The 13,443-nt window shown below is 44.7% G+C and overlaps 1 non-coding gene and 1 pseudogene across 1 annotated transcript; one reads left to right on the top strand and one right to left on the bottom strand.

Moving 5' to 3' along the window:
• The first annotated feature begins 4,831 nt into the window (after positions 1–4,831).
• LOC134756701 (large ribosomal subunit protein eL42-like) lies at positions 4,832–5,510 on the top strand (annotated as a pseudogene).
• Positions 5,511–11,654: 6,144 nt separating this feature from the next.
• On the bottom strand, positions 11,655–11,762 carry LOC129526514 (small nucleolar RNA U13). Its single transcript, XR_008671175.1, has one exon. It is a non-coding gene; the product is annotated as a small nucleolar RNA U13 (small nucleolar RNA).
• Between the last annotated feature and the right edge of the window lie 1,681 nt (positions 11,763–13,443).

Genomic DNA, 13,443 nt, shown 5'->3' with positions numbered 1-13,443 from the left:
ATGGGAGATGGAGGTTGCAGGGAACTGAGATCCTGCTACTACACTCCAGCCTGGGTGACAGAGTAAGACTGCCAAAAAAAAAGAAAAAGAAAGGAAGGAAGGAAGGAAGGAGAAAAGAGGGAACTCATTGACTCCATAACTGGAAGCCCAAGAGTAGATCTACACTCAGGTGCAACAGGATCCAGGGACCCTAACAATAACTCAAACCTTTCTCTCCATTTACCTTTCACCTTCCCTCATCTCTGTTTGCCTTGATGCCATCCTTCTGCAGTTAGCTTTTCCTTCTGTAGCCAGAATCATCGGCAACCACAGGACACCTCAGTCCTTCAAGCTTTGTCAACCCAAAGGTAAGGTCCATTCTTCTTGAGCTCCAAAGCCAAAAGGAGACTCTTCTTAGGGAAAGGGGATGCTGAACAACCCAAAACAGCAGATGCTCAGTACACTATTAACCCTTTTAGCATATATGTGAACTTCCTAGACTTCAGTTTCTCCATCTATAAAATGGAACAATAATACCTACAAGTAGTCGTTAGATAATGCATGTAAAATGCTTAGCACCATTCCCAGAACATAATAACCCCTATATTCATGCTGGCTCTTGTCATTATTTTTATCATATGCCTTTCCTAGATGGGTCATCTTTTAATTCTACTTATGATATCTCCCACTGAGTAGAACTTAAAGTTTTTTCTGTGACCAAACCTAAAAATATTTTCTTTATGGCTTCTGGGTGATGTCTTGTATAGGAGAGACTTCCCCACACCAACATTACAAAAACATCCTCTTACATCTCCTTCTAGTATTTCTGTAGATTTATTTATTTATTTATTTGAGATGGAGTCTCACTCTGCCGCCCAGGCTGAAGTACAGTGGCGCGATCGCAGCTCACTGCAGCCTTGACCTCCCCAAGCTCAGGTGATCCTCCCACCTCAGTTTTTGTATTTCTAGTAGAGACAGTTTCATCATGTTCCACAGGCTGGTCTCGAACTCCTGGGCTCAAGCTATATATATATATATATATATATATATACATATATATATATATATATATATATATATCTGGCTCTGGCTCTTCTCCCACAAGCTATTATTCCAAAACCATTTTTTTGTTTTGTTTTTGTTTTTTGTTTTTTTGAGACAGAGTCTTGCTCTGTAGCCCAGGTTGGTGCAGTGGCGTGATATCCGCTTACTGCAACCTCCACCTCCCAGGTCCCAGTTCAGGCAGTTCTCCTGCCTCAGCCTCCCGAATGGCTGGGATTACAGGCACGCACCACCATAGCCAGCTAATTTTTGTATTTTTAGTAGAGATGGGGTTGCACCATGTTGGCCAGGCTGGTCTTGAACTCCTAACCTCGTGATCTGCCTGCCTCGGCCTCCCAAAGCACTGGTATTACAGGCGTGAGCCACTGTGCCCAGCCTCCAAATAAACTTTTAAATCAGCTTATAAAGATACAATTTTAAATGAGTTGTATTTCATCTTAAAATTGGATTGAATTTATGGATCAGTTTGGAAAGAATTAGCATCTTCATAAGAATGAGCTTTCCTGACTAGGAAGCAATGCAGAGCTCCATTGATTCAGACATTCTTCATGTTCCTGAGTTTTAGAGAATAAACATAACAAGGAAAATAAACATAACACATTCACTCTTATTCCTAGTCCTAAATATTTTATGGTTTTGGTGGGCTTTTGTTTTGCTATTAAATAAAATTTTATTGCCATTAAGTTTTCTAATTTATCGTTATTGCCTTATTATTACTATTTTTTTTTGAGACAGAGTCTCATTCTCCCAAAGTGCTGGGATTAGAGGCATGAGCCACTGCGCCCAGCCTGCCAATGCTATTAATATATTCGTGTTTTACTCATAACTGGTTATCCTGTTGTGCTCTTTTTATATGAACAATTTTCCATTTTTAGTTGAATTATTCTGTTTTCTTTTCTTCTGTCATCCAGGCTGGAGTGCAGTGGCATGATCAAGGCTCACTGCAGCCTTGACCTCCTGGGCTCAAGTGATCCTCCCACCTCAACCTCCCGAGTAGCTGGGACTACAGGCATCCGTCGCCACACCCAGTTAATTTTGTGTGTGTGTGTGTGTGTGTGTGTGTGTGTGTGTGTGTGTGTGTGTTTGTAGACAGTGTCTAACTGTGTTGCCCAGGCTGGTCTCAAACTCCTAGGCTCAAGTGGTCAGCCCGCTAGGCCTCCCAAAGTGCTGGGATTACAGATGTGAGCCACTGCACCTGGCTAGTTGATTCTTACGATTTCATAAATAACCAGTCGTATCATCTGTAAGCAATAAGTTTGTCATTTCTTTTTATAAACTTAGTTTGCTCTCCTTATTTCTCGCAGCAGCTAGGGCCTACAGTAAGATACTGACTAGTAGTAGTGCTACGCAGCATCCTCGTCCCATTCTTGACTTTAAGGAGAATGGCTTGTGTTTTCACCTTTCAGTGTGGTTGCTGCTGTTTACTTCTTTATCAGAGTGAAGAAGTTTCCCTATATTCCTTTTTTTTTTTTTTTTTTTTGAGATGGAGTCTTGCTCTGTCATCCAGGCTGGAGTGCAGTGGCTCAATCTTGGCTCATTGCAACCTCTGCCTCCTGGGTTCAAGTGATTCTCCTGGCTCAGCCTCCCGAGTAACTGGGATTACAGGTGCCGGCCACCATGCCTGGCTAATTTTTGTATTTTTAGTAGAGACGGGCGTTTCACAATATTGTCAGGCTGGTCTCGAACTCCTGACCTCAGGTGATCCACCCGCCTTGGCCTCCTAAAGTGCTGGGATTACAGGCGTGAGCCACTGCACCTGGTCCCTTATATTCCTAGGTTACTAAGAATTTTTTAGGACTGATTGTTGCATCTATTGAAATAACTTTGTTTTTCTACGCTTATCTATTAATATAGTAAACTGCATTTGTAGTAGATTTCACACTTTTATGTCTCCCTACCTATTAATTGTTAATTGATTACTGGATTTGATTTGCTAATACATTATCTGGCATTTTAAATCAATGTTTATAATTTTCTTTTTAGTGTATCTTTGCCCAATTTTGCTATCAAGGTTATGCTAACCTTGTAGAATGAATTGAAATTCTTTCCACTTTTCCTTCTATTCTCTGGAGCAGTTGAATAACAAAAAAATTGTGTTACCTATAACTTTTTGGAAGTTTCGATAGAATTTACCTATTAAACATGAAATTTGCTTGGAGTATTTTGGGGAATAAATCTGACTATATTTCAATTTTTTCTTTTTTTCTTTTTTTTTATTTTTTGAGAGGAAGTCTCACTCTTGTCCCCCAGGCTGGAGTACAATGGCACGATCTCAGCTCACTGCAACCTCTGCCTCCTGGGTTCAAGCAATTCTCCTGCCTCAGCCTCCCGAGTAGTTGGGATTACAGGCACCCGCCACCATGCCCAGCTAATTTTTGTATTTTTAGTAGAGACAGGGTTTCACCATGTTGGCCAGGCTGCTCTCAAACTCCTGACCTCGTGATCCGCCTGCCCCAGCCTCCCAAAGTGCTGGGATTACAGGCGTGAACCACCGCACCTGGCCACTCAATTTTTTCTATTTTTGATTAATTTATGTTTTCCAAACAAAATTCTTTCAAACTATCATCTGTATTTTCAAATGTATTATTAAACTTACTTACTTGATCTTTTAATTTTTTTTAAAGAATTTCATGTCTCTAGTTGTCATTGCCTTGTCAAATTCTATTATTTCCAATAGGGTTTACCTTATTATTTTAAAGCTATATTGCTCAATTCATAAAGAATTATATCTTAATTAATATCTTTTATTAATATAAATATCTATTTTAGTCCCATTAATGCTTTTTGTTGTATCTATTGCAAGTCCTGCTTTCTTTACTTTTCCTTCTCTTTGTCCATCCTATATTTTCAGACCTGCTGTGAAATTTCTGTTTTGGATGTACTTCATGTAAAAAGCATAACTTTTTAAACGCAATGTAGGTTTCTTTGTATTTCAATAGAACTTGGTCTATTTAACTGTTTTATTTAGCCTATTTAAATTTTTAATGCTCCTCGATATGACTGGTGTAATTTTTAATATCTTCATGTTTTCTATTTAGATATATGTCTTGTAAAAAGCTTATAACTTTTTAATGCAATCTGAGATTGTACTTTAATAGAACTTAATCTATTTAAAATTTTAATGATCCTTGATATGGCTGGTCTAATTTTTAATATCCTCATATTCTCTGTTTATCTTGCTTTTTATGGTTTGGCTTTTTTCCCCCTTCTGTGTTTTGCTGCTTTGATCTGATTTTCCTTATTCCTTTCCCCCTCAGTTTAGTAGTTCCACTCCATCTTGCTATTCTACTGACTATATTAGTTTGACTTATTTTTTGTAGCTGCCCAGAAAACTCTGTTTACCAATTAAGTACTTAACAAATTATCTTGCTGAAAATGACAACTACAATAGCAATGACATCCACAAAATGATCGAAACCTTCTAAATCTGCTTCATTTCTCTGGCATCATCTAAAGTAGAATTGAAAGCTCATAGTTTCAAAATTCTCCAACTTAACGTTGCCCTCTCGATTCTCTTGCTGCCCACTCACTGGAACTCTGCCGTCTTGCTTAACCTTTCTTCCCACACACTGCCCACAACATTCCATATTTGGATGCTTTTCTTTGAAATGAAATTCTCTCATTATCCATCTTATCACCTAGGTCACTCCAAAGCTGAGACAGTCTCTATCCACTCAGATTTAAAGGTAGAAAACATAAAAGTGGACTCAAAAATTCATTCATTCTACTATCGCATTTGAGATTAAGAAAAAAAAAAATTGCCTTCTGTGCCAATAGCGATCCTGCAAACATGGTGAATGTTCCTAAAACCCACAGGACTTTTTTTTTTTTGAGAGAGTCTCGCTCTGTTTTGTTCGTTTGTTTGCTTGTTTTTTGAGACAGAGTCTCACTCTGTCGCCCAGGCTGGAGTGCAGTGGTGAGATCTAAGCTCACTGCAATGTCCACCTCCTGGGTTCAAGCGATTCTTCTGCCTAGGCCTCCTGAGGGGCTGAGATTGCAGGCACCCAACACCGCGCCTGGCTAATTTTTGTATTTTTAGTAGAGATGGGGTTTCACCATGTTGGCCAGGCTGGTCTCAAACTCCTGACCTCAAATGATCTGCCCACCTTGGCCTCCCAAAGTGCTGGGATTACAGGCGTGAGCCACCATGCCTGGCCAACCTGCAGGACTTTCTGTAAGAAGTGTGGCTAACACCATCCCCACCAAGTGACACAATACAAGAAGGACAAGGATTCTCTGTATGCCCAGGGTGAGTGGGTTATGACAGGAAGCCGAGCGGCTATGGTGGGCAGACTAAGCCGATTTTTTGGAAAAAGGCTAAAACTACAAAGAAGATTGTGCTAAGGCTTGAGTGCATTGAGCCCAACTGCAGATCTAAGAGAATGCTGGCTATTAAAAGATGCAAGCATTTTGAACTGGGAGGAGGTAAGAAGAGAAAGGGCCAAGTGATCCAGTTCTAAGTGTCATCTTTTGTTTTATTATGAAGACATAATAAAATCTTGAGTTTATGTTCAAAAAAGAAAAAGGAAAAAATTCATTCAACTAATATTGAACTTACTGAGCACGTACTATGGCCGGATACTGTTCTTGGTAGTGGGGGTATAACAGTGAACAAGATGGGAGTACGGAGAGTACACAGATAATAACAAGTACATCAACACACAATTACATAATCTAATGTCAGGTGGTGACAGGTGCTAGGAGGAAAAATAAAGAAGAGAGAGGTGACAGGTGGTGAAGAGGGTGCTGTTTTAGATGCGGTGGTGAGGGAAGGCATATCTGAGGAGGGAACATTCAAGCAAAGCCCAGATATTTGCAAGGCCCTTGGATGGGTGGGGACTGGCCTGCTCAAGGAGCAGCAGGGACTCGAGGAGCAACAGGGAGGGCTGGGAGGCAAATTCAGGGGGAGTCAGAGGCCAGGGCCGGGACTATCTGGGAGGCCATAGTAAAGATTTTGATTTTGATTTTTAATTTAATAAAAGTCATTGGAAGTCATTGGAAAGTTTTGTCCTGGGCAGTGCCATTCCCTGACTCATGCTCTGGAAAGATCAATCTAGCTGCTGTGCGTAGAGTCAGTTGCCAGGGCCTGAGTGGACACAGAAGAGCCAGTTAGGAGACAACTTCTGCAGAGAAGACGCGGGGCCTTGGTGGCTTAGACAGGCGGCCCCGGCGTTGCGGGGGAGAAGTGGCGGGATACGGCAGACACACGTTTCATGTTAGGCTGATGGCGTGGAGGTAGAATGGGAGAGAAAGAATTAGGGATGACTTCAAAGGCTTTTACCCCAGTAAAAGGAGGATAGCATTTACTCAAGAAAAAAAAGGGGCAAGAAAAGCCGGCTGCATGAAAACTGAGTTGCCGCGTGCGTGGTTTGCATCTGCCCAAAGAGGGTGGTGACAGGAAAAGTCACAAAAGGCAGTGTGAAGGCATCTTCCGTTAGTGCATGACTAGCAACAGCAAGCTCACTCAGGTAAACGTGAGGAAAACTAGAGAACCAGTCCCCAACCAACTCTGACTAGTTCCTGGGAGCTGGCCAGTAAATGAGGCTCTGCTACTCAAGACTAAGTTTGTGGTTTTCCTATGGCTTCTCTTAAAAATCAGTTTTATATGGGCCATGTGTGGTGGCTCACACCTGTAATCCCAGCACTTTGGGAGGCCGAGGTGGGCAGATCATGAGGTCAGGAGTTCGAGGCCAGCCTGAGCAACATGGTGAAACCCCATCTCTACTAAAAATACAAAAACAATTAGCCGGGCGTGGTGGTGTGCGCCTGTAATCCCAGCTACTCAGGAGACTGAGGCAGGAGAATCGCTTGAACCTGGGAGACAGAGGTTGTAGTGACCCGAGATCACACCACTGCACTCCAGCCTGGGTGACAGAGTGAGACTCTGTCTCAAAAAACAATAATAATAATTTTTATGTCCTTTGAATCAGCGTCTAACCGTACCACATTATTTTTTGTCTTAAAAGTCCCCTCTTAGTAATGCAATTTTCCTTGGAGGTCAGTTAAAACTCATATGCTATCATATGCCTTGCAGCAGCTGCTGGACTCCCAGATGTCACGCGCCCACTCAGGACCTTCAGTCCAGGCTCCTTTTTGCCCTCCCTTTTGGTGGTTTATCACAAACAAATATCCTCAAAATATTCTATTGCTGTCAAATCTAACAAAATTATTGATATAGCCAGCTTTGGGACTGTCACTTTCCAAAGACAATAAATCACTTACAATGTCATGGTCTAAATAAAACAGATTGGTTACTCACCGCAAACACATAAATCTAAGTTGGCCAGGCACAGTGGCTCACGCCTATAATCCCACCACTTTGGGAGGCCAAGGTGGGCGGATCACTTGAGGCCAGGAGTTCGAGACCAGCCTGTCCAACATGGCAAAACCCTGCCTCTACTAAAAATACCAAAAACGTTAGCTGGGTGTGGTGGTGCACATCTGTAGTCCCAGCTACTTGGGAGGCTAAGGCACGAGAATCGCCTGAACCCAGGAGCTGGAGGTTGCAATGAGCCGAGAATGCGCCACTGCACTCCAGCCTGGGCAACAGAGAGAGTCTGTCTCAAAATAAATGAACACATAAATAAATAAATCTAATATTGATTCCTTCATGTTTCACTTAATGAGCCATGCAAGAGGATCATATTTTAAATGAATTGTAATGTGAGTTATTCACATGGTTTTAAAAATACGCTCTTGTTACATACAAACAATCTGCGTAGGACGCGTCTCCTTTTGCCTGGACAAGATATAAGCTGTTAACTTTGGGATTCGCAGAAGAACTCTTTGGCGCAAGGCAGAGGCCACTCGTTATTACCGAACTAAAGGGTTTCCAAAGGCCAGCCGCAGGTAGGCGGTGTGCAGTACCATGAACTGCCCTAGTTAAAAGTTTGTATAAATTAATAGGAAAAACACTAAAACTCAATAGAAAAATGGGCCCAGTGTGTAAACAGGTAATTCCAAGAAAGTACACAAGTAACTTTAAAAACCATTAAAAGTGGTCAGCTGGGCCGAGCATGGTGGCTCATGCCTGTAATCTCAGCCCTTTGAGAGGCTGAGGTGGGAGGATTGCTTGAGCTTGAGCCCAGGAGTTCAAGATCAGCAAACACAGTGAAACTCTGTCTCTACAAAAAATACAAAAATTGGCCGGGCATGGTGGTACACGCCTGTAGTCCTAGCTACTTGGGAGACTGAGGCAGGAGAATTGCTTGACCCTAGGAGGTCAAGGCTGCAGTGAGCCATGATTGTGCCACTGCACTCCAGCTTGGGTGACAGAGCGAGACCCTGTCTCAAAAAAACAAAAATAAAATATAAATAAAATACAAATGGTCAGCCAAAGTGATAATCCAGAAATGTAAACTAAAACAATATGAAACAGCATTTTAGGCATTCTAATTAAAGACAATAATAATAATTTTGGGGAGAGTAGAATTCAATTTTCATACACAGTGGCAGGGGAGTAAATCAGTACAAATGTGAAAAGCACTTTGGAAATCCTTAAAATCCAAACCATTTGATCTAGAAATTCCCCTTCTGGGAATCTATTTTAAGGAAAGTTTTAAGCAATAGAAAATTTTGTATTAAAAAAGACCATCAAGTTATTTCTAATAGCAAATATAACTGAAGACAACTTTACTACTTAACAATAGGAAATTGGATAAAGAAGTTACAGTCCTGTGTATCCATATAATCAAATATGATGCTGCCGTTTAAAGTGACGTCTCTGAGCCATTTTGCTTTTGACAAACTCTTTCAAAACTTAGCTCTCCAACTTTCCGACATCTGCCTAACACCTAGATTTCCTGTCTCTAGATGTACCATGATAAATTCAGACTTTCTCCTGCTGCAGACATTTAGGTTATTTCCAAGGTTTTTTCCCTTTTAAACAGCACTCAAGCAAGCATTTATGTGAATGTTCAGATGTACACTAAAGACCAAGAAACATCTTGAAAGATAGTTTCGCTGGGCACGGTGGCTCACGCCTGTAATCCCAGCACTTTGGGAGGCCAAGGCGGGCGGATCACGAGATCAGGAGTTCGAGACCAGCCTGGTCAACATAATGAAACCCCGTCTCTACTAAAAATACAAAAATTAGCCAGGCATGGCGGCATATGCCTGTAGTCCCAGCTACTCGGGAGGCTGAGGCAGGAGAATTGCTTGAACCCGGGAGGCAGAGGTTGCAGTGAGCCGAGATCATGCCACTGCACTCCAGCTTCGGCGACAGACTCAGACTTTGTCTCAAAAAAAAAGCCGGGCGCAGTGGCTCACGCCTGTAATCCCAGCACTTTGTGAGGCTGAGGCGGGCGGATCACGAGGTCAAGAGATGGAGACCATGCTGGCTAACATGGTGAAACCCCACCTCTACTAAAAATACAAAAATTAGCTGTGCGTGGTGGTGTGTGCCTGTAATAATCCCAGCTACTCGGGAAGCTGAGGCAGGAGAATGGCTTGAACCCGGGAGGCAGAAGTTGCAGTGGGCCAAGATCGCGCCACTGCACTCCAGCCTGGTGACAGAGTGAGACTCCATCTCAAAAAAACAAAACAAAACAAAAGAAAGACACCTTCAGAGCAATTCTGGTCTGGGGACCTTGTTGAGAGTGGCTGGGTCCCCAGGCCAGTCCCACAAGCCCACTGAGAGCTGCAGCTGCACAGGTCTTTCCAGAACTGGAAGCAATATTCACAGCCACACTCATTATCACAACTCCCAGGACTTCAAATTTGTATCAAAATTTTCATGTTTATCTTCCCTAAAGTCTGCATAAACAAATCCAGAAACTGCTCAGGGACAAACTTATTTGCTCCTGGGAAGAGAAATCCCTCCCAGGCATGTGCAGGCAGGCTTGCCACAGGGGACAAGGAGCTAACGGAAGTTTTGTCCAGGAGTAACGAACGCCCACGTCTAGTTGAAGATGCAAAGGAAAACAGATAGACAAACATGATTACCCAGCGTGGGCCCTGGGCAGGACACCACAGTGACTGCCTCATAGCCACCTACATACTTTTTGGTTGGTTTGTTTCTTGTTGTGGCCAACTGTTCTGCCCCACCCTCCACCACTGTCACTAATTCAAACCAGGAGGGCCAAGGAGGGAGGTGACAGCGGAGAGGGTGTAGGCTGGGTTTGGTTGTGTTCTTTTTTTGTTTTGAGACAGAGTCTCACCCTGTGTCCAGGCTAGAGTGTAGTGGTGCCATCTCGGCTCACTGCAACCTCTGCCTCCTGGGTTCAAGCGATTCTCCCGTCTCAGCCTCCCAAGTAGCTGGGATTATAGGCATGCTCCATCATGCCCCGTTAATTTTTGTATTTTTAGTAGAGACGAGGTTTTGCCATGTTGGCCAGGATGGTCTCGAAATCCTGACCTCAAATAATCCACCGGCCTGGGCCTCCCACAGTGCTGGGATTACAGGTGTGAGCCACCGCACCCAGCCAGTTTTATTTTGTTCTGTTTTGATAGCAGAACTCCCTGTTACAACAGGAGCCTAAAGCAACAATCTATTAGTTAGACTCTGGGGGCAAGTAATAACCACCAGCTCAGTGAAAGACAGCCTAGAATCCACTCACCGGCTTGGAGGCAGGAGGTGGGTGACAGTTTAGCATGAGGACAGCTGGCTCCTTCTCGCATGTGACAGTCTTGTGAGCCTATTATGGAGTCTTCAAGCTCCATCAGGCAGAAGGGGGGCAGCTTCTGCTGGAAGGGGCACTCTGTGGGTTGGGGATACAGCAAGCTCCAGGTCATCCAGATCTCTCCGCATGGCCCCATCCAAGCCACAGGACCCTGTGGAGTCCTCCTGATGGGAGTCCTCCTGTTCACAAAATAGTGCATAGCCTGTCACAGACTGTAAACAGTACCCAGTGGCCAAAGCTGCATAGACCGGCAGCCGCACACTGCCATTGTTGGAGATTCCCATTCAGAAGAGTCAGAAAATTCCCCAGTTCTTTGAAAACATCTTAAGCCAAAACTTAAGACTTATTGTCTCCAGTGTTGTTGTTGTTTTTTTTTGAGACGGAGTTTTGCTCTTGTCACCCAGGCTGGAGTGCAATGGCACAATCTTGGCTCACTGCAACCTCCACCTCCTAGGTTCAAGTGATTCTCCTGCTTCAGCCTCCCAAGTAGCTGGGATTACAGGCACCCGCCACCACACCTGGCTAACTTTGTATTTTTAGTAGAGACGGGGTTTCACCACGTTGGTCAGGCTGGTCTCCAGCTCCTGACCTCAGGTGATCTACCTGCCTCCGCTTCCCAAAGTGCTGGGATTACAGGTGTGAGCCAACATGCCTGGCCAATTTTCTTTTTTTTTTTTTTTTTCTGAGACAGAGTCTCACTATGTCGCCCTGGAGTGCAGTTGTCTGATCCTGCCTCACTACAACCTCCGCCTCCTGGGGTTCAAGTGATTCTCCTGCCTCAGCCACCTGAGTAGCTGGGATTCCAGGCACCCGCCACCACATCTGGGTAATTTTTATATTTTTAGTAGAGACGGGGTTTCACCATGTTGTCCAGGCTGGTCTCAAACTCCTCACCTCAAGTGATCTGCCTGCCTTGGCCTCCCAAAGTGCTGGGATTACAGGTGTGAGCCACCACAACTGGCATCCAGTGTAGTTATTTATTTATTTATCCAAGGTCAGGTCCAGGGTAATGTGCCAACATCGTAACAAGGTTCAGAGGGTGGCACACCCCACACATGCACGTGAACACCCAGTCATCGTGCTCGGGAACTACAGAGGGGCCTCCAGTGTATTTAAATGCAGCCAAACAACCCGCCAAGTTTAACCTTCTTGTTTCCATCACATTCCATGGCTGTCCCCTTTTATTCCACACAAAGCCTTGCCTTCAATGGATGTGACAGTCCAGGTCACGACAAAGTCCTCACTGAAGTAACACTTTTGCCCCTGGTGCCCACCCTTCTACACGAAATGCATTCTCTCTGTGTTCAGACCCACTCATTTCAGATAATAAACTTCATATCCCACTTTTCCTGAAGGTCTGTTGCTTGGGACCACTCCTGGTACCAACGTGTAAGGGTCAGGATTTTTAGTTACCAAAAACAAAACTCAGAACAGAATTCACCATGGCTAATTTAAGCAGAAAAAGACAGACACACAAAAGATTTGCTAAAGACCTCAGGTTGGCCGGGCATGGTGGCTCACGCCTGTAATCCCAGCACTTTGGGAGGCCGAGGCAGGTGGATCACGAGGTCAGGAGATCAAGACCATCCTGGCTAACATGGTGAAACCCCGCCTCTACTAAATGTACAAAAAATTAGCCGGGCGTGATGGCAGGCGCCTGTAGTCCCAGCTACTTGGGAGGCTGAGGTAGGAGAATGGTGTGAACCCGGGAGACGGAGCTTGCAGTGAGCCGAGATCACTGCACTCCAGCCTGGGCAACAGAGCGAGACTCCGTCTCAAAAAAAAAAAAAAAAAGACGTCAGGTAACTCACAAGCTCAACCCCCCTTGAGAGGGGTCGGAAGAAAGGCGTTGAGGCTGAGCTTCCTGTGGCAACTCTCAGGACCGTGGCCACAGCCACAGCCACAGCCTATCCCGAGACCTGAACCCGGGGGCGTGACTTTCCTGCAAGCATAGCTGAACCCAACATGGGCCCTCAGGGACTCACTCTCGCCACTGCTGCTGCCCCCAGCAGCCAGGTGTCACCACCACCAGCAGTACCAGCGGAGCAGGATCTGTGCACAGAGCCTCTCCCGTCAACCGGTCCCTGTCACGCCAAAGCTTAACACAGGTGCATCCGAGGGGTGTGAGCTGGGAAGCGTGTCCATGTCTCCTGGCAGAGAGGCTAGGAGTCTCTAGGAGTCTGAGTTCACACTTCTTTTTTTTTTTTCCAGAAGGTGTCTTGCTCTGTCACCCAGGCTGGAGTGCAGTGGCACAATCCCGGCTCACTGCAACCTCTGCCTCCTGGTTTCAAGTGATTCTCCTGCCTCAGCCTCCCAAGTAGCTAGGATTACAGGCATGCACCACCATGCCCAGCTAATGTTTGTATTTTTGGTAGGACGGGGTTTTACGATGCTGGCCAGGCTGGTCTCGAACTCCTGATCTCAAGTGATCATCCTGCCTCGGCCTCCCAAAGTGCTGGGATTACAGGCGTGAGCCACTGCACCCAGCTGTGAATTCACACTTCTTGGTAGGGGCGGCAGAGTTCATAACATGGAAATTTAACTGGAGAAAGGTACCCAGAGGGTGATGGGAAACCTCAGTGGGACAAAGGCCCATTCACATGATGGAGCTGAAATGGTCATGTTAGCCTATTGGGTCTAGTTGTGGTCAGGTCTTGTCATTCCTTAGAAGACAGCATGTGGGAAGGGGGTACCTCAGGGTTTCTGCGTCTCCCCAGCAGTGCATTGTGAGAGTTCTGTGTCTGAGACAATTCATCTGTACCTGAGAAATCTTACCTAGCAC

Source organism: Gorilla gorilla, chromosome 12 (assembly GCF_029281585.2).
Source record: "Gorilla gorilla gorilla isolate KB3781 chromosome 12, NHGRI_mGorGor1-v2.1_pri, whole genome shotgun sequence".
Taxonomy (NCBI): domain Eukaryota; kingdom Metazoa; phylum Chordata; class Mammalia; order Primates; family Hominidae; genus Gorilla; species Gorilla gorilla.
The sequence above is the reverse complement of the archived record's forward strand: the minus strand, read 5'-3'. Positions and strand labels throughout refer to the sequence as shown.